This window comes from Hyla sarda, chromosome 8, assembly GCF_029499605.1.
Source record: "Hyla sarda isolate aHylSar1 chromosome 8, aHylSar1.hap1, whole genome shotgun sequence".
NCBI classification, from domain to species: Eukaryota; Metazoa; Chordata; class Amphibia; order Anura; family Hylidae; genus Hyla; species Hyla sarda.
In genome coordinates this window covers 48573848-48599981 of record NC_079196.1, presented here as the reverse complement: position 1 = coordinate 48599981, position 26134 = coordinate 48573848, and the positions used below count along the sequence as shown (strand labels likewise).

Sequence of the window (26134 nt, the reverse complement as noted above, 5' to 3'; positions counted from 1 at the left end):
TGAGCCTCCTACCAAAGAACTGTTGCTCATATGATAAAGAAATGCAGATTTTTGGTCACATCATATAGCAGAAAAAAATTTATAAAATATTATCAAAAAGTACCATTAAAGAAAAAATGAAAGTCAAAACTACACATCATCAAAACGAGCCCTTAAAAATAAATGTTATAGGGATTAGAATAGGGAATTTTTTTCATTATGAGTTTGAGCCTGTGTCTTGAAATAGCTGCTTGTCAAACCAGGTTATACTATTATGCTATTTTTTTTAAAAATGATGGAATAATATTCAGAAATGGATTACAACGAGACCCATGGATGGCACAAGTCTGCAAGAAAACAATTTATAAAAACTCAACAAAAAGAAATATAATAAGAGAGAATTATATAACCAGTCCTCAAGAAGTAGTGAAAATAAGTAGTGAAAAAAGGGGAAAGAATAAAAAAGGGGAAAATTAGTGGTTACGAATAAAAAATGTACAATGATATGTGAAATAAAAATAAAAATAAAAATAAAAATAAAGACAACAGTAAAAAATAAAAAATAAAAAATAAAAAAATAAAAAATAAAAAATAAAAAAAATGAAAAAGAGAAAGGGGAGAAGAAAATGATAAATAAATGAGGAAAAATAAAAAATAAATAAAAGTGCACAGTATCGAAGAAAAAAGAATGAAATCAAAGTGATAAATAGAAAAAAATGTGAATATTAATAATTTGTTAAAAAACAAAAAAATAATGAATAAGCCTGCAGAAAATAATAATACTTAAACAATCATATGCATTTATTAAAAATAAAACTGATTGATGCCTGGGCAGGGCCCTTGCTCAGGCATGCGATAAAAATATACCAATAAAATAATAAAAAAATGCCAACTATCTCAAATTACAAAAATAGTCCTTTGTAGCCGAAAAAATGATGTGAATAGCAACAATATTAAATGAAAAATCCGGTGATCGGAGAGACTGTGTGCTCCAATGATACTCCTATATAAAATACAGTCACCTTGAGCTGTGATAAATGTTTCAATGTTTCATTGTAATTGCTCGCTCTTATCTACTTGTGTCCCACAACAAATGTTTGTAGAAATAACAATATTGATAGCAAGATACAGTTGCTTATGTGAGATCAGGCACAGTACCTTATGCTTATGTTCACCGTGATGATCGGCGGCTGTATATCTCCAAAGTTGCAGTCTCCGGGGACTGTGGGAGCCCAGTGCCTGCACGGACCGGATCGATCACTGCCCTGGTATGGGTAAAGAGGTACTTATCGTGCCGTGGTTGGGACGATGTGATGATCCCGATTACGATAATGTAAGCCGCTGGGTAATAGATCGTAGCCAGGTGGGAGTATCGTGCTTCGCCCAGCTTAGTGGCCGGTCTATGGAGAAAACGGCAGCCGCTGCCCGGCGTCCTCGTGGCGTGTGAATGGCGCGTTAATTCACAGTGGTCCACTAGTCCGGGTCCTACAGCGCTGTCCAGGTAGTATCGGCTGATACAGGTGTCAAGCCAAATTTGAGATAGGGATGGCAAATGGATGTAAGACAAGGCTAAACGCGTTTCACGACTTAATGTCGCATTCCTCAGTAGCCTGATTAGGCACCTGATTAGGTGACTGTATTTTATATAGGAGTATCATTGGAGCACACAGTCTCTCCGATCACCGGATTTTTCATTTAATATTGTTGCTATTCACATCATTTTTTCGGCTACAAAGGACTATTTTTGTAATTTGAGATAGTTGGCATTTTTTTATTATTTTATTGGTATATTTTTATCGCATGCCTGAGCAAGGGCCCTGCCCAGGCATCAATCAGTTTTATTTTTAATAAATGCATATGATTTTTTAAGTATTATTATTTTCTGCAGGCTTATTCATTATTTTTTTGTTTTTTAACAAATTATTAATATTCACATTTTTTTCTATTTATCACTTTGATTTCATTCTTTTTTCTTCGATACTGTGCACTTTTATTTATTTTTTATTTTTCCTCATTTATTTATCATTTTCTTCTCCCCTTTCTCTTTTTCATTTTTTTTATTTTTTATTTTTTATTTTTTTATTTTTTATTTTTTATTTTTTACTGTTGTCTTTATTTTTATTTTTATTTGTATTTCACATATCATTGTACATTTTTTATTCGTAACCACTAATTTTCCCCTTTTTTATTCTTTCCCCTTTTTTCACTACTTATTTTCACTACTTCTTGAGGACTGGTTATATAATTCTCTCTTATTATATTTCTTTTTGTTGATTACTGGGTCTTTTGGAGTTTTTTAGACCTACCAGTTAACCTCGGAGTAGATGGTAGATTGAGCTGCACTGCCTCTTTGTCTTCTAATTTATAAAAACTCACTGACATTGAATAGGCTATACACCTTATGCATACAATTCCAAAGTATAGAACACATCTCGATGTCTGGTGTCAGGACCTGGACCTACCTGACGATCCTCTTATTCTTTGATGGCCAAGCCATACTTAAAGGGGTACTCCGCCCCTAGACATCTTATCCCCTATCCAAAGGATAGGGGATAAGATGTCAGATCGCCGCGGTCCCGCTGCTGGGGATCCCCGGGATCCCCACTGCGGCACTGCGCTATCATTACAGCACAGAGCGAGTTCGCTCTGCACGTAATGATGGGCAGTACAGGGGCTGGAGCATCGTTACATCACGGCTTCGCCCCTCGTGATGTCATGGCCCGCCCCTTTCAATACAAGTCTATGGGAGGGGGAGTGGCGGTCATCATGCCCCCTGCCATAGACTTGCATTAAGGGGACGGGCCGTGATGTCTCGAGGGGCGGAGCCATGATGTCACGCTGCTCTGTCCCCTGTATCGCCCGTCATTATGCACAGAGCGAACTCGCAGCGGGTATCCCGGGGCTCCCCAGCAGCGGGGCCGTGGCGATCTGACATCTTAATCCTTTAAAGGAGTACTCCTTTAAAGGAGTACTCCGCCCCTAGACATCTTATTCCTTATGCAAAGGATAGGGGATAAGATGTCTGATCACTGGGATCCCGCAGCTGGGACGCCCGCGATCTCTGTGCAGCACCCGGCATCCATTTAGAACGCTGGATGTGGGCGGTGGGGGTCATGAGATCACAGCCATGCCCCTTGTGATGTCATGCCAAACCTCCTCCATGCAAGTCTATGGGAGGAGGCGTGGTGGCCGCCACGCTCCCTCCCATAGACTTGCATTGAGGGGGCACGGCATAATGTCACAAATGGCTTGGCCATGACATCACGACCCCTGCCGCCTGTTCCAAGCTTTTGGAACAAAAAGGGAGACCATTAGATATTGTCTTTGTTGTTGTTTTTTGTCAACTGGTGGAAGGAACTTCACTGGAAATCTGATTATCTGTAACTGTCTTATTTATATGTGCGGCTACTTATCCGCCATCAGGGCTGTACAGGTAGCACAGTAGTCAACCCATTGGCCAAAATCAGAAACTTATACTCACCTGTATACTTCCCACCACCTGCTACTCACTACTAGTCATTGCATGGGAGCTACAACGTTTCACTTCTAAAATAAAATAGCCTTCTTTAATATGCAATGCATCAACCTGGTTCTCAGAATGTTGCCTTAGGTAACTGCATCGGCCTTAATTATTTTTCCTCTTATCCAAATTGTTCCCCTTCACTTTAAAACCAATGAGTCACTGGCCTTGAGGAGAAGGTTCTCATTGAATGTACACAATAGCTTACGTCATGGAGATTGATGGACAGAATACTGAGGACAGGGGCCTTGACCAGTAATTTAATGGCGGCCCCGTATGGTGACACCATTTAATACTACAGTCACTTCCAAATACGATTATTCTTTTTGCTGTTTTCTATTCTTGTTATTTTCACAACATGTTTGTTCTATTTGACTATTATTGTTCCTCATATATTATTGACCTTAATTACAAAGCAGTACCTAACAAAACACTGTTAGCCATTAATACTATGTCATGTCCGAGGGCCCACGGTGCAGAGAAGACGTTTTACTCATGCAGGGTCAATAATAGGTAATGAGAGGTAATTACGGCTCGCCATTGATCACTTCCATGGGAATCCAATGGAATTTTGACATTAAATAACAAAGAAGAAACATATGGGGAAGGTATTGCAAGCCGAAGCAATATTCTCTCTGCATCAGTGTGCTTCAACAGTCATGGCAAAGGGAGGAACATGATATTATGTTGTGTAATAGCTGAAGCTAGGGGATTTATACAAATGGCTATAAGAGGTAATTTACTGATGTAAGATATTTTTTAATGTCTAGATTCTTGCCGATTTTTGAAGATGATGTATCACAGAGGTAGGCCATGAGGCTGCTATGGTGCCATTGGGTAGAGGCCAGGTTGTCTCTCATTTGAATGGTTGATGAGTAGTGTTGAGCGGCATAGGCTATATTCAAATTTGCGATATTTTGCGAATATACGGACAAATATTCATCATATATTCGCTAAATTTGCACATTCATAATATTCACGTTGTTTCGCATATGTGAAAATTTATGAACTTTATAGCAAGTATACCAGTGTAACTTGATAGAAGCAGCAGAAGGGAGGGATCAATATTCACGAATATTCACATATGCGAATATTCGTATATTCAAATATTCGCCCGGCGGTCTCACACAGTAGTATTAGAGCCTTCTTTAGACCACACAAGCTGGAAGCAGAGAGGGATGATCACTGTGATGTATACTGTGAAAAAAAAAAGCGAATACAATTCGAATTGCGAATATTCGTGAGCAACACTAGTGATGAGAAGCTGTTCAGGAATTCTGCCTTTATAGGTCCCACAAGCATGGATGTAGGAAATTACACCAAGGGATTCTGAAAAGAAAGGGGAGGCCAGGGGTTATGGGTAATGGGTGCATCTGCCTCTGGTTTTGGCAGAAGAGTTAATTCCTCCTGTGTGTGGCTGATGCATAATTCATTGCCATTTTTATTCTCTGTGTTTTGTTATTGCTCCTTGTTGTGTGCCTGTTTAAAGGGGTACTCTGCTGCCCCAGCGTTTGTAAAATTTTGTTCCGAAAGCTTGGCGCACGCGACAGAGGACGTGACGTCACGCCAGGCCCCGTCAATGCAAGTCTATGGGTGGGGGTGTGGTAGCCGTCACTCCCCTTCACATAGGCTTGCATTGAGGGTGTGTGGTCGTGACATCACAAGGGGTTGTAGTTATGATGCCACGACCCCCGCATCCAGCATTCTAAATGAACCCCGAGCGCAGTACAGAGATTGTGCGGGTCCCAACGGCGGGATAAGATGTTTAGGGGCGGAGTAACCCTTTAACCTATTGTGTCCTGATCTGCTCACTGATGTCTGTAAATTGTTTGTTTTTGAGAACAGGAACACTCAGGTGGGTAGGTATGTGCTAATATTTATCAGGGGTATGGTGTCCATTTTAGGACATCGTCAGTCGTCAGCCGTTCCCCCGTCCTCCATCAGGCAAAACAGCATCCCGCCTCGGACCAATCTTTGTCAGGCATCAGCCGCAACTCCCTCCTTCCTCCTTTGTCATCCTAAAGTCTCTCATCCAGAACTCTGTCATCCTAAAGTCTCTCATCCAAAACTCTGTCATCCCTCAGATGAAAAACCTTCCTGCCGTGTAGCAGAGCCGAGTCAGTGTCAGCTCTCTGCTATACAGGTTCTGCTGTATATGCTATTCAATGTCGGCTCTACTATACAGTGCTTTGCAGCATCGGCTCTGCTATGCGTCTGAGGGAGAATAGTCTGAGGCATGATGCGTTTTGGATGAGGGACTTTCAGATGAGGGAGTGGTGGCTGAAGGATGACAGCGATTGGTGTGAGGGAGGACGCCGTTTCGCCTGACGGAGGACAGAGGTACAGCTGACGATGTCCTAAAATGGACACCGTACAGTGGTTTTCTTTTATATCTTTGCTATGAAGTCTCCTAGAGATGAACAAAACCCCAGAAATGTGTTTTTGCACATTTAGTGGGAATAAATTTGGTATGAATTGGAAGTGCCCCCATTGTGGTATCTACTAACAAAGTTGTCTGCTCCCTTATTCCTGACATTCCCTTGTTCCTGATATCTGTGTATGACCTGAGCCTTACATCCTGATCCTGCTTTTGCCTCATCCCTTCTTGGTTATCCTGAGTCTGACCCAATTTGACACCCACGCCTGTCTGCCGTTCAAGTCTACTCCATCTGGCTGCATCAAAGTTCCTCAGCTCTGTTGTTCTTATAACTGCAGCTCAGCTATAACACCAAGTCATCTCTGTTTCCTCAGACTTTATTGCTGCGCTAATACCATCAACATGCCTCTACTACCTGTATCCCCAGTGTTTTTTCACTGGAGCGTTCTGTTTAGCGGACTACTCTAGCAGGGGCGACCTGGTGTCTCCCCTGGTGTGAATGGTACATCGTGTCCACCCTGTTACACAAGGAAGGCAATGTGTGGCTGTGTAGGGTTAGAAGTTGTAGGGCTATGCTGCCATTTTGAGAAATTTGTCTGAAACTCATCACACAAATATTGGATATTCATCACACAAATATATGGCAGAATTTTAGGAGAATTCAAAACAAATTTGATTTGTGCCAAATTGTTCAACTCCTGGGGGGAGATTTATCAAAACCTGTCCAGAGGAAAAGTTGCTGAGTTGCCCATAGCAACCAATCAGATCGCTTCTTTCATTTCTCAGAGGCCTTTAAAAAAAAAAAAAAAAAAAAATGAATCAATCTGATTGGTTGCTATGGGCAACTCATCAACTTTTCCTCTAGACAGGTTCTGATAAATCTCCCCTCATGTCTATATATGGTATGAATGTTTTGTCAGTGAGAAGTAATCATTTGTAATCAGGTATGTTTATATATGGAGGAGATTTGTTGTGTTTTTACTGCTTCTCTTGCATTTTTGGTTAAAAAAAAAACAACCAAAACAAAAACAAAACAAATGTTTCAAAAAAAGCCACTTGTAAATATAACTTTGCCATGCAAGGAGATGCATGTTCAATATTGATGAACTAATTAGTTATACAGCATTAGCAATCCACTATAATGCACAAAAATGACAATTATTGAAACAAATTATTTTAATAATGATGAACATTTTATTCCAATTTCTAATAACGGTTATAATGAAAGCCATGAATAAAAGGCTTTATGACGTGTAATAAACGTTAATGAGTCTGTGTAAATTAACACGTCTTGCATATACAAATGTATACAGTCAATTTACACTTTTGCATGAGAGTCTATATTACTGCATTTGACACAGCAGAGGTCCTAAAATTATTCTCATTGCTTTAAAGGTGTACTCTGCTGCTCAGCATTTGGAACAAACTGTCTCGAACGCTGGAGCCGACGCCGGGGGCTCGTGACATCATAGCCCCGCCCCCTCATGACATCACATCCCGCCCCCTCAATTCAAGTCTATGGGAGGGGGCGTGGCAGCCGTCACGCCCCCTCCCATAGACTTGCATTGAGGGGGCGGGTGTGATGTCTTGAGGGGGCGGGGATATGACGTCCCGAGCTCCCGGCTCTAGCGTTCGGAACAGTTTGCTCCAAACGCCGAGCAGCGGAGTACCCCTTTAAGGCACAGTTCACACTTGTATTATATAAAACATGAACTAATTATTTTGCTACAATCTGTTGGAGATTGGTTAAAAGTATTAAAGTAGAATGGCAAAAATACGAGCTGTCAGGCATTTTTGCTACATAATGCTTTAGATGGATATTCTGGATGTTATAAAAGTATTCATATATTACTTGGGATGTTGGTAAGAGCAAGGAATGTCCAGCGTGGATGTCAAGCAATACGAACATGTATTCAGCCATAACACCAAACGATGACAAGTGACGCGTTTCGGCCACAATCAACCGCGTCACTTGTCATCGTTTGGTGTTATGGCTGAATACATTTTCGTATTGCTTGACATCCGCGCTGGACATTCCTTGCTCTTACCAATATTATCTAAACCAAGGTCCGGTTCGGTCCGAGACGCGGGAGGGGCGAACGTGTGAGCTGTGCCATATCGATCATCTACTTGGGATGTTGTAAAGAAGGACATGCAAACCAGCTTTCTGATGCTACTGCTTGGACATAGTTTTCACTTCAAACCTTACACAAGACTGGGGAATTTAAAGGGGTACTCCGGTGGTAAACACTTTTTTTTTTTTAAATCAATTGGTGCCAGAAAGTTAAACAGACTTGTAAATTACTTCTATTTAAAAATATTAATCCTTCCAATACTTATCAGCTGCTGTATGCTCCACAGAAAGTTGTGTAGTACTTTCCAGTCTGACCACAGTCCTCTCTGCTGACACCTCTGTTCATATCAGGAACTATACATAGTAAGAGCAAATCCCCATAGCAAACCTATTCTGCTCTGGACAGTTCCTGACATGTCAGCAGAGAGCACTGTGGTCAGACTTGAAAGAAATTCAAAAAGAAAAGAACTTCCTATGGAGCATACAGCAGCAGCTAAGTACTGGAAAGATTAGATTTTTAAATAGAAGTAATTTACAAATCTGTTTAACTTTCTGGCACCAGTGATTTAAAAAAAAAAAGAAAGAACTGTTACCTAGTTATACACAGCTGTTCTGAGTTTGTTGCTCCTGTCCATTTCTGTTCATTTTAGTAACCGTTCAGAGCAGCAGCATAGGTTTGCTATGGGTTTTTTCTCCTGCTCTGGACAGTTCCTGACATGGACAGAGGTGTCAGCAGAGAGCACTGTGGACAGACAGAAAATAAATTCAAAAAGAAAAGTAGTATACAGCAGCTGATAAATACTGGAAGGATTAAGATTTTTTTTTTTAAAGAAGCAATTTACAAATCTGTTTAACGTTCTGGCACCAGTTGAGTTAAAAAAAAAAAGTTTTCCACTGGAGTACCCCTTTAAACTCTGATTTGAAGGCAAAACTAATGCGAGATTGTGGCATCAGATTACTAACTTGTATGTTCTTACATAACTAGTCATCATTTGTAGTGGAGCATGGATGGTTTATAAGTCTCCTTAGAGAAACATCACCCCTCAGCCAATCAGAGGCCTAACAAAGCCAACATCCAATGCATATGGATGGGCCTCAGCTTCGGACCCCAAGCCATAATATCCAGGGGTTAAAAAAAAAAAAAAAACCTAGATGAACTTGTAAAAGCTTTAAAAGAAAACTGTCAGATATTTTCTCCCGCACTATCCACAGGTACTGATTAAAACAAGCCCTACCAGATCCCTCTGGCCGTTCGCCCACAATTGTAGTTTTATTCTATGTGTAAATCTTGCTGTAACTGGCATGGGCGGGGCTTCTGCAGGTTAACTGGTACTGACGTCATGAATATTATGAATCCCCCCTCCCTCCAGTTCTCCCTCTCTTCGCCGCTCCTAACTGGAAGGAAGGGGGATGAATATTCATAAGTGGCGCTGACATCAGTACCAGTTAACCTGCAGAAGCCCCGCCCATGCCAATTACAGCAAGATTTACACATAGAATAAAACTACAATTGAGGGCGAATGGCCGGATGGATCCGGGTAAGGTAAGGCTCGTTTTAATCAGCATCTCCAGCACTATGCATGAGTACCTGTGGATAGTGCAGAACAAAATATCTGACAGTTTTCCTTTAAATAGGATAAGCTATATGCACTTTAACCACATACACGTACTTAAGGACCCAGGGCGTACCTGTACGCCCGTGGGAATTTTGGTCCCTGCCGCATCGGGCGGGGACCGGACCGGGTGACTGCTGATATCGATCAGCAGGCACCCCGCCCAAATGCCCAGGGGGGTCATCAGACCCCCCCATGTCGGCAATCTGCACAAATCGCAAGTGAATTCACACCTGCGATTTACGCCAATTCCGGGTCATACGGGTCTATGGTGACCCGAAATATAAGGGGGATGGTGGTTGTCCATGACACCTACGATCCCCCTCAAGTGCCACCCCTCTTATACCTGCTATTGGTCGTCAAGACGCGATGACTAATAGCAAATTGGGGGTGGGGGTAACTTTCGATTTCCCCGTTCTGCCCACACACAATAGGCGGGGCAGAAAGGGGAAACCGACGGGGACCGGCGCCGGAGTCCACTTATCTCGGCGGAGGCGACGATCAGCGGCGGAGATCGCTGGCAGCAGAGGACGACTATGCGGCTCCCTGGATCCTACGGAAGCTGGTGAGTTGCCTAGCAAGGTCTGGAGGGCTACAGTTTGAGACAATTATTCAGTGGTCTCTAAACTTTAGCCCTCCAGATGTTGCAAAAATACAACTCCCAGCATGCCCTGACATCTGTTTGCTGTTTGTGCATGCTGGGATTTGCAGTTTTGCAACAGCTGGAGGGCTACAATTTGGAGATCACTGTGCAGTGATCCAACTGTGCCCCTCTAGATCTTGCAAAACTACAACTTCTAGCATGCCCACACAGAAGTTTGCTGTCTGGGCATGCTGAGATTTGTAGTTTTGCAACATCTGGAGGGCCACACTTTGGAGATCACTGTGCAGTGGTCTCTAACTGTAGCCCTCCAGATGTTGCAAAACTGCAAATCCCAGCATGCCCAAACAGCAAGCAGCTGTCTCGGCATGCTGGGAGTTGTAGTTGCGTACCTCCAGCTGTTGCATAACTACACCTCCCAGCCTGCCATTCGGCGATCAGTACATGCTGGGAGTTGAAATTTTGCAACAGCTGGAGGCACACTGGTTGGAAAATACTGAGTTAGGTAACTGAAGGCTATCCAACCAGTGTGCCTCCAGCTGTCACAAAAGTACAACTCCCAGCTTGCACGGTCTGTCAGTACATGCTGGGAGTTGTAGTTTTGAAACAACTGGAGGTTTGCCCCCCCCCCCCCCATGTGAATGTACAGGGTACATTCAAACGGGCAGGTTTACAGTTAGTTTTCTGCTTCAAGTTTGGGCTGCGACAAATTTTTTGCCGCAGGGCAAACTCCTAGCGGGAAACTCACCATAAACACCCACCAGTGTGCATGTACCCTAAAAACACTACACTACACTAACATATAATAAAGGGTAAAACACTACATATACACCCCCTTACACTGCCCCCCCCCCCCCAATAAAAATGAAAAACGTATCGTACGGCAGTGTTTCCAAAACGGAGCCTCCAGCTGTTGCAAAACAACAACTCCTAGCATTTCCTGACAGCCACTGACTGTCCAGGCATGCTGGGAGTTTAGCAACAGCTGGAGGCACCCTGTTTGGGAATCACTGGCGTAGAATACCCCTATGTCCACCCCTATGCCATCCCTATGTAGTCCTCAAATGTGCATGGCGCTCTCTCACTTCAGAGCCCTGTCGTATTTCAAGCAAACAGTTTAGGGCCACATATGGGGTATTTCCGTACTCAGGAGAAATTACACTTCAAATAATGTTTTTTTTTTTTCCTTTTACCCCTTATGAAAAGGAAAAGTTGGGAGCTACACCAGCCTGTTAGTGTAAAAAAATATATATTTTTACACTAACATGCTGGTGTTGCCCCATACTTTTTATTTTCATAAGGGGTAAAAGGAAAAAAAAAAAAAAAACATTATTTGAAGTGCAAATTTTGTAACAAAATTTCTCCTGAGTATGGAAATACCCCATATGTGGGCGTAAAATGTTCTGCGGACGCACAACAAGGCTCAGGAGCGAGAGCGCACTATGTACATTTGAGGCCTAAATTGGTGATTTGCACAGGGGTGAATGATTTTGCAGTGGTTCTGACATAAATGCAAAAAAATAAATACCCAGATGTGACCCCATTTTAGAAACTACACCCCTCACGGAATGTAACAAGGGGTATAGTGAGCCTGAACACCCCACAGGTGTTTGATAAATTTTCATTAAAGTTGGATGGGAAAATGAAAACATTTTTTCACTAAAATGCTGGCGTTACCCAAAATTTTTCATTTTCACAAGGGAAAATAAGAAAAAAAAATCTAAATTTGTAACCCCATTCCTTTTGAGTAACAAAATACCCCATATGTGGATGTAAAGTGCAAAGAGAACTACAAAGAGAAGGAGCGCCATTGGGATTTTGAAGGGAAAATTTGTCCGGAAATGAAGGCCACGTGTGTTTACTAAGCCCCCATTGCGCCAGAACAATGGACCCCCCCCATTTTGGAAATCACACCCCTCACGTAATGTAATAAGGGGTACAGTGAGCATTTACACCCCACAGGTGTCTGACAGATTTTTGGAACAGTGATCCGTGAAAATGAAAACATTTATTTTTCATTTGCACAGACCACTGTTCCAAAGAACTGTCAAATGCCAGTGGGGTGTAAATACTCACTGCACCCCTTATTAAATTCTGTGAGGGGTGTAGTTTCCAAAATGGGGTCACATGTGGGGGGTCCACTGTTCTGGCACCACGGGGGGCTTTGTAAACGCACATTAAGAATTATTAATGCCGAAAGTGACAGTGGTCAGATGTTCAAAAAATGGCCGGGTCCTTAAGGTATAAATGGGCTGGGTCCTTAAGGGGTTAAAGGCAAAATTCAGAAGAACAAATCCAAGGTAGTCACCAAATTTGGACACAATACAGCCTATGTCAAGTGGTCATGCTTTGCCAAGGATAGGGGATAAGATGTCTGATTGCGGGGGTCCCGCAGCTGGGACCCCCGCGATCTCCCTGCTGCACCTGGCATTCGTTTAGAGTGTTGGGTGTATTGTCGGAGGCTCATGATGTCACAGCCACGTCCCCCTAAATGCAAGTCTATGGGAGGGGACTTCACGCTCCCTCCCATAGACTTGCATTGAGGGGGAGTGGCCATGATGTCACAAGCCTCCGGCAATACCGTGACGCCCCACATGGCCAGTCATCCAGCATGGAGCGAAGTTCGCTCCGTGCGCCAGAAGTCTGGGGACTCCGCCGTTCAGAAATCTTATGCCCTATCCTTTGGAGTTCCCCTTTAATGATACTAAATACCGTGTTTCTTCGAAAATAGGACCGGGTCTTATATTAATTTTAGCCCCAAAAAACACACTAGGGCTAATTTTCAGGGTAGGGTTTATTGATTTATGGTACGGTATGCACATTGAACAACATGGCGGTTCCACAGTATTTACCCCCCCCCCCCCCTCATTATCATCAAGTGATATGCGTGAGCTGTGTGTAAATGCCCTCCAATGTCCCTAACCCCCCCCCCCACCCCCGCTGGTTTATCAGCCCAGCGCTGCACCCCACAATCCCCACATCGGGGTACTGATCATTTCTCACCCGCGAGCGCAGCTTCTCTCCCCCCCTGCCAAATAATTATCAGCCGCTGCGCTGTATCTATTCCTGTGCCCGGGCTGCAAATATTAAAAAGCAATCTTTAACTTACCTTTGTCCTCTGTTCCACCGTTGCTAAGGCGCCGGCCTCATGGTCCCTCCGCTGTTCTTGCTGCTTCCTGGTGTTGTGAGGTCTCAGAGCCTTCAGCCTTTCACCGTCCGCAGCGATGTCCCGCCTCTGCCGATGATAGGCTGAGCCGACTGTCATGTAAGAAGCCGTCCGGCTTACATCACAGTGACCCAACACCAGGACCGAAGCGAGAACAGCGGTGGACAGTGAGGCTGGTTCCTTAGCAACGGGGCAACGGAGGACAAAGGTAAGTTAAAGATTGCTTTTTAATATTTGCAGCCCGGGCATTGTCTATGTCAGTGGTCTTCAACCTGCGGACCTCCAGATGTTGCAAACCTGAAGGTCCGCAGGTTGGAGACCACTAGTCTAGGTCTTATTATCGGGGTAGGGCTTATATTGCAGCCCACCCGATAATCCGGCTAGGGCCTATTTTCGGGGTAGGTACTATTTTCAAACACTATTTTAAACACAAATACCAAAAATTATTCGTGAAATGAATTATACAAAGCAGATTCTTTAACAATATATATACAATTTCTTATTTAAAAAAAAAAAGGTAAAAATGTACTCGAACCCAGGTAGATGAAACCATCGGATCTATTGTTAAAGGGGTACTCCGGCGCTTAGACATCTTATCTGCTATCCGAACACGCTCCGGGGACTGATTATAAACGTGGTGCGCTGTGCAAGATCACGGGGGTCCCCAGCAGCGGGACCCCCGCGATCAGGCATCTTATGCCCTATCCTTTGGATAGGGGATAAGATGTCTAAGCGCCGGAGTACCCCTTTAAGATCCATTCAGATTCCTTATGAAAAAATAGATTGAGTATTATGCATATCACAGTGTTTACCAACCAGTGTGCCACCAGCTGCTGCAAAACTACAACTCCCAGTGTGGTTCTGCACTGGTTATGGCAATTGTGCATATTGTTTATTCGAGTGCAGTAAACCTTCTCCGATGCTAAGAGAACAATCATGATCCCTGAATTTCTTATACGTCAAGTAAATGGTTTTTCTGATGGAAGCGGGACCACAGGGGCAGGTTATCACATACACCACAGAATTGGTTTTATAGGTGATAACATCCGCTTGATAGGACGGCTCTCTATGAAGGTTCCTTGTATGATTCATGTAGTTACAAAACTTGCAGTCAACACCTCTATAATTGCCTCTTATTGAAAAATTCCCTATCCAGTTTATGTTGGAGTCTGTGCAGCATCTAGATATCTTTTGCATATTTACAGTGCTTGAGAAATACTGTTGGATTCCTTGTCTCTGTTCCTCACAACAGGATTTTTTTTTTTTTTTTACCAACACACCAGTTTCTTCTTTCTGGATGATTTTGGGCTGTGCTGGAACAAAACAGCAAAAGAAGAAAAAAAAAAACATAAAGAAAACTCCCCCCCCCCCCACCTTTTTTTTGGTTTTGCTTCCCACCACTCTGTAAAAGTAATTTTTTTTTTTCATGGACAAAAATCATGGCATAAAATATATCATAGATTTTTCCGCTGTGTGAACAAGACCTTAAAAGAAATTATTAATCCAAAAATGACCTGTTATTCAACCTTTAAAGGGGTACTCCACTGGAAAACATTTTTATAAACCTACTGTTTCTGAAGAATATATATTGCAGCAAACCCTGACAGCATCAAAACAACTGTGCTGCACAGCTAGGTAATATGGTGAAAATAAGAAGAGTTATCTTGGTGAGCATTCTGGCACATAAACCATTTCAATAAGCATGTTTAATCCTCGATTCAAGGAGGTCTAGCAATGTGAGGTGATCACAATATTCATAGTGACATCTCTGCATTATTTTTGAATTTTTCATATGCATAAAACTGTTGCTCTAAACATGGGCATTTATTAGATGCTCATAAGGTTTAAAGCAAGGGCCCTCATGGCAGTACTGACTGGGGTAGGGGTGTCTCTAACTTTTTAGAAAGACTGTGGATGATGTATTTAACAACCCCAAACTCAACTTATTGACATCCTCAAATGGAAAGCTATCGAAAGCAATAATGTGTGCTCCATACTGGTATTAATGAGGTGGCCTAGTGCCAAAGGCTTTCCTGGGGCTTCGGACTGCCTCAGGCCTATCTGCAGCACCCCCTAAATTCTTGCCCATATAGTGTAGTGTGGAGGAGTTACCCCAGTTAAGTTGAGACAAGCCTGAGCCCCAGTATGGTTAAGGTGTGTTGTGTGTGGAGAAGCCTTTAAGGGAAGGCCCAGAGGAAAATTTTCTTATCCGGTCATTCTGCAATGATCACCAAAAAGGTGGAAGTTCATGCCCTGGCGGAGAAAACTACATGACCTTGACAGAACCCTAGTTACCAGGATCAATCTTTACTTCTCTCAAGTCAGTATCAATTTACTGGATAAAAGCACCACAAGTCCCAGTAAGGCAACAGGGCTCCCAAGGGGTTACGCTGCATCCTCTCACTCTGCACCATACTGTACGTGTAATACCATCTGCACCCTGCTCAGTAAAGACAGTTATCCGTAACCTGACATCTTTGTGTTCCCTGTGTCTGGCCCAGGAGAAGCTGTCTCCAACCTCAGATCATGTATAGGATAACGGTGCCCTGGCGTCACAAAGTGATACGGTATTTCCCTTCAACACCCGTGGTACCATCTTAATTTTATTACATATTCATAAAACATATATAAATTTTGCTCTAAAAGAAGACAACATGCCGTAGTTTATGGTTAGTGATGAAAATTTAATTTAATGTTTTAGTTTTTTACTTCATATTGTTGTTCATATGTTTTGGTAGTGAAGGGAGCATGTAACATGTTCTTAAATCCATCCCTTGTGGATATATATTTTTTAATTAACTCAGTAATCCAACATCATTTATAGACAAATCCTACCCAGGAGCTTCTGAACACACTCATTCCTGAGCTCCCATAAAGCTGCTAGATACTGATAATCTTTAGGGTGAATTCACACGTGGCAGATTTATTTTTATTTGTTTTTTCAGAAATGTCTGCAACTGTCCCAAACTTCTGAATGGAGCTTGTAGAAATCCACTTGCGTGCTGCCAAAACAATTCTTTTTAGATGAATAGAACTGATTTTCAGTCATAGACATTTCTGCATCAATGTGCTTCATGTGTATGTTCCATTGTAAATTTTGAAGTGAAAATAGCTTTGGCACAACCTCTGAGAACTCCTATCATTTGGTGAAAAATAGTCAATATTAGAAAAAAAAAAAAAGCCCCCAGTGTTCCTAATGACAAGCAAAAAAAGTATGAAGATCACAGAGGGTGAATAGGTGAAGTTGTCTCTTATTTTCTATCCCACCCCATGTGACCACTCTTTATCTCTTTCATCCTGTCTCTGATATTCTTCTCTTCTGAAATGGACAGCAGGTGTGGACCCACTCTGCCCCCTTGCCAGTTTAACTTTGTGCCACTACTGTGGGTGTTAAAGGGGTACTCCGCACCCCTAGACATCTTATCCCCTATCCAAAGGATAGGGAATAAGATGTCAGAGCGCCGGGGTCACGCTGCTGGGGGCCCCCGGGATCTCTGCTGCTGCACCCACCTGTACGGCTTCCACCTCACACCGGCAACGCTGGAGGCTTCAGAGACCAACCACAATGGCGGACGAGCGTGACATCACGACTCCGCCCCGTGTGACGTCACGCCCTGCCCCTCAATGCAAGTCTCTGGGGGGGGGGGGGGGGGTGACGGACCTGGGCATGCTGGAAGTTGCCATTTGGCAACCACTAGAAGGGCAGCAGTAAAGATCGCTTTACTGCCCCCTTCCTTCCCCCCCCCCAACCGTTGCTTCCCTCCCTGCACCGCTGATCTCCGCAGTCTTCACCGATGATCGACAGCCCCCACGGCATCTTCTCTTCAGGTACAGGCCGCCATCTTCTCCCCCGTTCTGCCCGACTTCCAGGGGTGGGCAGAGTGGGGGGTTTCCATGGCAACCCCCTGTCGTGCACTGCCATTGGTCAGAATTAATTTCTGATTAATGGCAGGAGATAGGAGGACATCGCAGCACTGCAATCTCACTCCTATCCCTCAGGATGATCGGGGCTGTCACTGACAGCTCCGATCATCCCTATTTTCCAGGCGATAGGGTCACCAGAGACCTGATCAGCCCGAAATAACAGAAAATCGCATGTCTGAATTGACATGCGATTTTCTGCGAGCGGCGACAAGGGGGGGTCTCAGGACCCCCCTAGATGATGTGCCGGGATGCCTGCTGAATGATTTCAGCAGGCATCCTGGTCCGTCCCCAACCGGCTAGCGGCAGGGACTGGAATTCCCATGGGCGTATGCATACGCCCTACGTCCTTAAGGACTCGGGATGCAGGGCGTATGCATACGCCCTACGTCCTGAAAAGGTTAATTTCTTTCCTGTCTAACCACAGTGCTCTCTGCTGACACCTCTGTCCATGTCAGGAACTGTCCAGAGAGTTCCTGACATGGACAGAGGTGTCAGCAGAGAGCACTGTAGTCAGACAAAAAAAAAACTTCCTGTGGAGCATACAGCATCTGACAACTACTGGAAGGATTAAGATTTTTAAATAGAAGTAATTTACAAATCTGTTTAACTTTCTGGTACCAGTTGATTTAGGGCGTTCCCACCTGGCGTATACGTAGAGTATTTCACGCTGCACAAAATTTGCGACAGCAGCAGGCAATACGCTGCATATCCCTCGCTCACTATACACACAGGGTTTTCCGGCGGCAGCCCTATGCGTGTAGTGAGTTTTAGAGGCGGGGCCATGTCCCGGAGTGACTGTGACGCGCGGCTCTGCCTCCAAAACTCACTGCACACATAAGGCTGCCGCCGGAAAGCCTTGTGTGTATAGTGAGCGAGGAATATGCAGTGTATTTCCTGCTGCTGCCGCAAATTTTGTGCAGCGTGAAATACGCTGCGTATATGCCAGGTGGGAACGCACCCTTAAACATTTTTTTTTCCCCCGCTGGAGTACCCTTTAATGTCTATACAGGGATCTAACCTTCGCTGCAGGAGACCTCCAGGACCCTACTTCTAGGAGTGGTCAAAGTGTAGGTGGTGGATGAAGACAAGAGACACTGGTGCAAAGCACAACCACACCCATCTGGTAGAACAGTGGTCTCAAACTGTGGCCCACCACATGTTGCACAACCACAACCATCTGGTAGAACAGTGGTCTCAAACTGTGGCCCACCACATGTTGCACAACCACAACCATCTGGTAGAACAGTGGTCTCAAACTGTGGCCCACCACATGTTGCACAACCACAACCATCTGGTAGAACAGTGGTCTCAAACTGTGGCCCACCACATGTTGCAAACCTTCAATTCCCAGCATGCCCTGACAGCCGTTGGCTGTCCGGGCATGCTGGGAGTTGAAGATTTGCAACATGTGGAGGGCCACAGCTTGAGACCACTGTGGTAGAAGAAAGTCTTCATATAGGCCAAGGTTTTGGTTGGCTGAGATCTTGCATGGTCAGAGGACAAGTAGACAAGCCAGAGATGGGCAGCACGGGGTGACAGGTGAAAAACAGAACCTTGAGTATATAACAGGAGGCAAGGATGGGTTTAAGATGGCAAAGTGTTTGGGTATGTACACTGGGCTTTAAGTGGAAGGAAAGGAGAACATACACAACCTATGGGCAGAGCTAAGAGAAGCAGAAGGAAAGAATACAGATATAAGCACATCCAAAATAAGTAATCCAGTCAGGATGAGTAGAACACTAAGTGCCCTGCCAGTGTTACATCTACCAGTTTTCTTTGCCATCTTCCTTTTAATTTTGGGTAGGAGATCCTTTTTTACAAGAAGTTCTGTGTGTCTTTACTTGCTATCCCAGAATGTGGACTCATGTCCTAGAATGGACAGATGTGTCAGCAGAGAGAACTGTGGTCAGACTAGAAAGAAAATTCAAAAAGAAAAGAACTTCCTCTGGAGCATATAGCAGCTGATAAGTACAGGAAAGATTGAGATTTTTTAATAGAAGTAATTTACTAATCTAATACTAATAAAGCCTGAGGTTCCCCCGAAGTACCCGTCCATCCTCCCCACCCCTCTACCGACACACCCCAAATTGAAGCAATAAAGAAACGAAGGGATCTTCAACATGGTATGTGCTCCGTTCTTTCTTCATATCCTTTGAAGTTGGTTAATTTATTAATCTGTTTAACTTTCTGGAACCAGTTGATTTAAAAAAAAAATGTTTTCCAGGGGAGTACCCCTTTAACTATGGTAATAGGCAGAAGTCATCAGCATTAATATGGAATTAATCTCAACTGTGTGCACCTTCTCAGTGACGCGCTGTCATCCTATCACATAAAACATATCAGGATATTACATAAAATCTAATTATCTGTGGAAAACACAGATGTTCCCGGATTGTAAGATGAGTAAATATTTACGGCTGTTGACGTTCCATCATTCACACAGATGTACCTGGAGATACAGCATCTGAATCCTGACAAATCCTATCCAGTGTATTGACACCGCTCTTCGCATGTTCCTATATACATCTGTGTTTGATTTGTTTTTAGTGCTTGGAAAGACACTTGGTTTTTCTAAAGATACTGTAGGTAAAATGTAGAGAACAGATAAGTCATCTCAATATAGATGCCTTCATTTCCTGCAGGATGTTGTGCGGAATATCAGGAAAGTAAAATGTGACATACGGATGGCATAAGCAACGCAAGTTAGATCAGTAAGAGTCAGACCACTATGTCCCTTTCTAGTTGTCAGTACTAGTGTTGAGCACAAATATTCGTAATGCAAATTTTTATCACGAATATCGGCCCTTTGCGATTTCACCAATATTTAGAATAAAGTGCTATATATTCGTAATGTGTACTCAAGTAGAAAACAGACATGGTTCACATCTACAATCTTGAACAATGATCCAATTGATTCTCAGCATAATATCAAAAACGAACAGGTTGTTAGTATATACGTTTTGATCAAAAAGTATAAGCCCACTCGCCACGTCAAGGCCACCTATTCAGAGTGGGTCCCTAACGTCCCTAGCATAAAATGGCATAGCACTGGGTGGCGACCACCACCGCCGCGACACCAGTGCCCACAGGGGGAACGACCCACTGGCAGAGCGGCCCCAACGCCACTCAAACCAGTCGCACCTCCCCGCAGACACGGCGCCACGGCAGCAACGGACGCCGCACTTCACCACACCAGTGTGAACAGGATGTGCACCATGTCTGTTTTCTACCTGAATTCACATTGTGTTTTCTATCCCCTCTTTTTTTGTTTTTGTTTGAACATGTTGTCTGCACTCTTCCCCACCCCCTCAGCCCAACCCTATATAAGTAGTAGTTAGCTACACATGGGCCTTTTCTTTCCTGGCAGCCTCCCAGTCTGACTGGGAGAGCATGGTAAGTGAGCTGTAACATCCTGTTCACACTGGTGTGGTGCTGTGCGGCGTCCGTTGCTGCCGTGGCACCGTGTCTGCGGGGAGGGGCAACCCATGGACTTGTTTGAGTGCCATTGGGGCCGCTCTGCCAGTGGGTCGTTCCCCCTGTGGGCACTGGTGTCGCGGCGGTGGTGGTCGCCGCCCAGTGCTACGCCATTTTATGCTAGGGACGTTAGGGACCCACTCTAAATAGGTGGCCTTGACGTGGCGAGTGGGCTTTGTACTTTTTGATCAAAACATATATACTAACAACCTGTTAGTTTTTGAAATTATGCTGAGAAGCAATCAGATCATTGTGCAAGATTGTAGAGGTGCACCATGTCTGTTTTCTACCTGAATTCACTATATATTCGTAATGACAAATATTCATATTTTTTTTTTTCACATGCTAATTTTTATGCAAATTTTCCATGTGAATTTTCAGATTGGAAAAAAAGTGAACAAACATAGCCAATATGCGAATTTCGTGAACAAAGGGTGAATAATGGTCAATATATTCGTGAAATATAGCAAATTTGAATATGGCCCCTGCTGCTCATCACTAATCAGTACTACAGTAAGTGCCATTGGTACTTGGAAAGCACTATGTCAATTTGTCTCCTTTTGCTTTTCTTTTAATGGTCATGTGGGTACCAATTGATTGTGATGGACCATCCTCATTACCTCTGCAGAAAGCTAAGTGATGGTAATAGGAGACAATGTAGACCTTCGTTTAATGCAGCTGTAACATGTTATAGTTAAAGGGGTTATCCAGGAAAAAACTTTTTTATATATATTGTGGTGTCCCGGTATCACATCCTATCCGGTACCTGTGTATATAGGTCCCCATAGCAGGAGTCCCTAGGACGTCGGGACCTTATTGTCTAGTCCACCCCCAGTCACCTCTCATCTAGGTATTAGTTATCTAGTAATTATTTAGGATTTATGTGTAAAAAATTGTATAAATGTATAGAAATAGTTAATTACCTGTCCGGAGCGTAGCAGGACCTGCGGGTCACGTGATCAGGTAAACTCTATGGTTTTTGTTTAAGGACCTTTGAAGGTACCTGTGACGTATTTCACCCACCATGCTTTGTGACATGAGTGACAGATATTCGGACCAATAGAAACAACCCCGCCCCTGCCCTTATAAGGGGGGCGGCGGCCATGATTTCTCTCTCTTGTTCCCGGGCTGTCAAACGAGCAGGATCTGTGCAGCTATCTTCCGCAGTGAGTTAGGCTCGAGCCTTGCGGCAACGGCTGATCTATTCAGAATCGTGAGTGTATCAATCCCTAAGCACTCTGCAAGATCACCGGACCTTATCTATCCCCTAAATCCGGACGGATCTTCGCAAATTACCCTAAATTCAGAGACTAGTGTTACGATTCAAGGTCCGCAACAACTGTCACTCACTGAACTATATAGAGACTGTTTGCATGAGACTGTTATTGTGCATTGGATGTACCAAAAGCCTTTCAGTAAACCTTAACCCCTCATCTACCTAAACAACACCCCAACTACCATACACCCCCCAAGGGCTACCACAATATCAACTGGCTCCAGAAAGTTAAACAGATTTGTAAATCACTTCTATTAACCCCTTAAGTACTCGGGGTTTTTCCGTTTTTGCATTTTCGTTTTTTCCTCCTTATCTTTAAAAAATCATAATTCTTTCAATTTTCACCTAAAAATCCATATGATGGCTTATTTTTTACACCACCAATTCTACTTTGCAATGAAATTAGTCATTTTACCCAAAAATCTACGGCGAAATGAAAAAAAAAAATTGTAGTGAGACAAAATTGAAAAAAAAAAAAAACGCCATTTTGTAACTTTTGGGGGCTTCCGTTTCTACATAGTACATTTTTCGGTAAAAATTACACCTTCCCTTTATTCTGTAGGTCCATATGATTAAAATGCTACCCTACTGATATAGGTTTGATTTTGTCATACTTCTGGAAATAATCATAACTACATGCAGGAAAATTTATACGTTTAAAATTGTCATCTTCTGACCCCTATAACTTTTTTATTTTTCCGCGTATGGGGCGGTATGAGGGCTCATTTTTTGCGCCGTGATCTGAAGTTTTTAGCGGTATCATTTTTGCATTTATAGGACTAATTGATATTTTTTTCATGATATAAAATGTGACCAAAAATGCACTATTTTGGACTTTGGCATTTTTTTGCGCGTACGCCATTGACCGTGTGGTTTAATTAGTGATATATTTTCAGAATTTGGACATTTCGGCACGCGGCGATACCACATATGTTTATTTTTATTTACACTGTTTTTTTTATGGGAAAAGGGGGGTGATTAAAACTTTTATTAGGGGAGGTGTTAAATGATCTTTATTCACTTTTTTTCACTTTTTTTTGCAGTGTTATAGCTCCCATATGGACCTATAACACTGCACACACTGATCTTTTACATTGATCAGTGGTTTCTCATAAGAAACCAGTGATCGATGATTCTGCCGCTTGGCTGCTCATGCCTGGATCTTAGGCACTGAGCAGTCATTCGGCGATCAGACAGCGAGGAGGCAGGTAGGGATCCTCCGGCTGTCATGTAAGCTGCTCGGGATGCCGCAATTTCGCCGCGGAGATCCCGAACAGCTCCCTAAACTAACCAGCATGGTTTCACTTTCACTTTAGACACGGCATTCACTTTCACTTACGCTGCGTATCCCTTTCTCACCATACACACAAGGCTTTCTGGCGGCAGCTCTATGTGTGCAGTGAGTTTTGGAGGCGGAGCCACGCATCACAGTCACACTGGCACACGGCCCCGCCTCCAAAATTCACTGCACACATAGGGCTGCCGCCGGAAAGCCTAGTGTGTATGGTGAGCGAGGGAGACGCAGCATATTTCCTGCTGCTGCTGCGGATTTTGCACAGCGTGAAATACGCTGTGTATACGCCAAGTGGGAACGTGCCCTTAAACTAAGGTCCACCTGACCTAAGGTGTAAGTTAAAGGACGTTGCTATAGGAAAAAGAAAAGGGAGAAGGTGCTCTCATGTGAATTAATCCAGGTAATCCCACAAGAAGGAGGGGGAGAAGAAAGACACCCCTTTTACCAAAGTTGGTTGTGTTACATACACAACAATGGGGAGCGCATGTACAATAGGTGCCGTCCACAGCCATCCTGTCGAGATATAGATGCAAGTAGAAAAGGACTTCAGAGAGAGGCAGGATCATCCGGCACTGATCGGAATAAGAAAAGCGGAATCACGGAAGCTTCAGGTAAGTAACTTTATTGTTCCAACACGCAACACGTTTCGCTGCGCATGCGCAGCGAAACGGGTTGCATGTTGGAACAATAAAGTTACTTACCTGAAGCTCCCGTGGTTCCGCTCTTCCTGTTCTGATCAGCACCGGGTGATCCTTCCTTTCTCTGAAGTCCTTTTCTACTTGTTGCTATAGGAAAGCTCTGCAAGATGTAAAAAAATGGCTGAATTATAAGTGACACATGGTAAGTGGGGTTTTGGTGCTGATTTTATATATTTTTCCTAGCCAGGTCTAAGCTTATACAGCAATGCACTGGTGTTGGGGAGAAGCGTAGAAAAACAAAACAAGATCTTCATGATAAAAAACATAAAGAGAAGTTATAAACCGATGCTGACTAAACTCATAGCTATGCTCTATCTATATTGCTGCAAAACACATTGTGCAGCATTGAATGCTATACGCAGAAGACGGAGGCTGCTTATGATGGTGTGGTCTCTCTCCCCTGTAGGACAGCAGGTATTCAGTAAGGGATTATGATATATGGGATGCACAGATAATAAGACGTCTTCAGCAAAGCTCCGGGCACATCAGGCTGCTTCTAAGAAATGGAAAAATCAGGATGTGCTGACCCATAGTCTTTATAAGAGAGGAAACCGGAATACTAGACAGCGGGACAAAGTGGAAAAGCAGATTGTACAATGTTAGGAACTGATACCATCTTAAAGGCTTGTAGAATATGTCCCTGTAATCTCTTCATTATAAAGGATGTAGGACAAGTAACCGCAGGTCAGGACAGAGACCATACATTGTAGGAAGCTGAAACTGTCTTAAATACTCGCAGAATATGTCCGATAATCTACCCAGAATATGGAGGAAGCTTTATAGGTTGTTTTTATGGACAAAGCCGGGGTAGAGCTCAATATTGTTCTTTCCTTCCACTTTCATAAATGAGACATAGTCATGAGTATAATAAGTGGTAATATTTTAGATTTAAAGGGGTAGTCCAGTGGTGAAAAACTTATCCCCTATCCTAAGTATAGGGGATAAGTTTGAGATTGCGGGGGGTCCGACCGCTGGGGCCCCCCGCGATCTCTCTGTACGGGGGCCAGGCTTACTGGCCAGCTAGTGCATGTTGACCACCGCACGAAGCAGCAGCCAACACGACCCTCAATACATCGCTATGGCAGAGCAGGAGATTGCCGAAGGCAGCGATCCTGCTCTGTCATAGAGTTACATTGAGGGGGCGTGTCAGTCACCGCTTTGTGCGGTGGTCAACACGCCCCCTTCCCGTGGGCTGCCGCGGCCGTACAGCAGATCGCAAGGGGGGGGGGGCCCAGTGGTCGGACCCCCCTCGATCTGAAACTTATCCCCTATCCTTAGGATAGGGGATACGTTTTTCACCACTGGATATCTCTTTTTAAAGGCTTTTTCCTCCTTTGCAAGCAATATTTTAAAATTGTATTGGTCAATTTTAAGGGGTTATCCAGGAAAAAACTTTATATATATATATATATATATATATATATATATATATATATATCAACTGGCTGCAGAAAGTTAAACAGATTTGTAAATTACTTCTATTAAAAAATCTTAATCCTTTCAGCACTTATGAGCCTCTGAAGTTAAGGTTGTTCTTTTCTGTCTAAGTGCTCTCTGATGACACATGTCTCGGGAACCGCCCAGTTTAGAAGAAGTTTGCTATGGAGATTTGCTTCTAATCTGGGCGGTTCCCGAGACACGTGTCATCAGAGAGGATTTAGGCAGAAAAGAACAACCTTAACTTCAGAAGCTCATAAGTACTGAAAGGATTAAGATTTTTTAATAGAAGTAATTTACAAATCTGTTTAACTTTCTGGAGCCAGAATTTATTATTATGATTTCCCCTTTTTATCCTCTTCCCATTTGTTTGCACCTCAAGGAACAGGTTATATAGGTGGTTGGGTAGATAGTCAGGTATGTAGGTACAAGTACAGAAGCTCCACAGCACTCCACAAATGGTGAAAAAAAATGCACTTTATTTACACATGTTTCAGGATACAACGTTTCAATGGCCTCTCCCCATCTTTCTCAAGCACCAACCACTATCCATAAACCAACTGGTTGTGCTGCTCCTTCATCACGTGTGTAGGTATGTAGGTAGCTAGGTAGGTAGTTAGGTGTTCAGGTATGTAGGAAGCCAGCGAGGTACTTAGGTAGCCATGTAATGGCTGGGTGGGCCACCCCAAACACCACCTTTG

General features: G+C 43.5%; 1 long non-coding RNA gene across 1 annotated transcript in view; it reads left to right on the top strand.

Moving 5' to 3' along the window:
* LOC130285478 (uncharacterized) overlaps positions 1-26134 on the top strand; it is a 110867-nt gene that overhangs the window by 71868 nt on the left and 12865 nt on the right. The gene's annotated exons all lie outside the window — the stretch shown is intronic.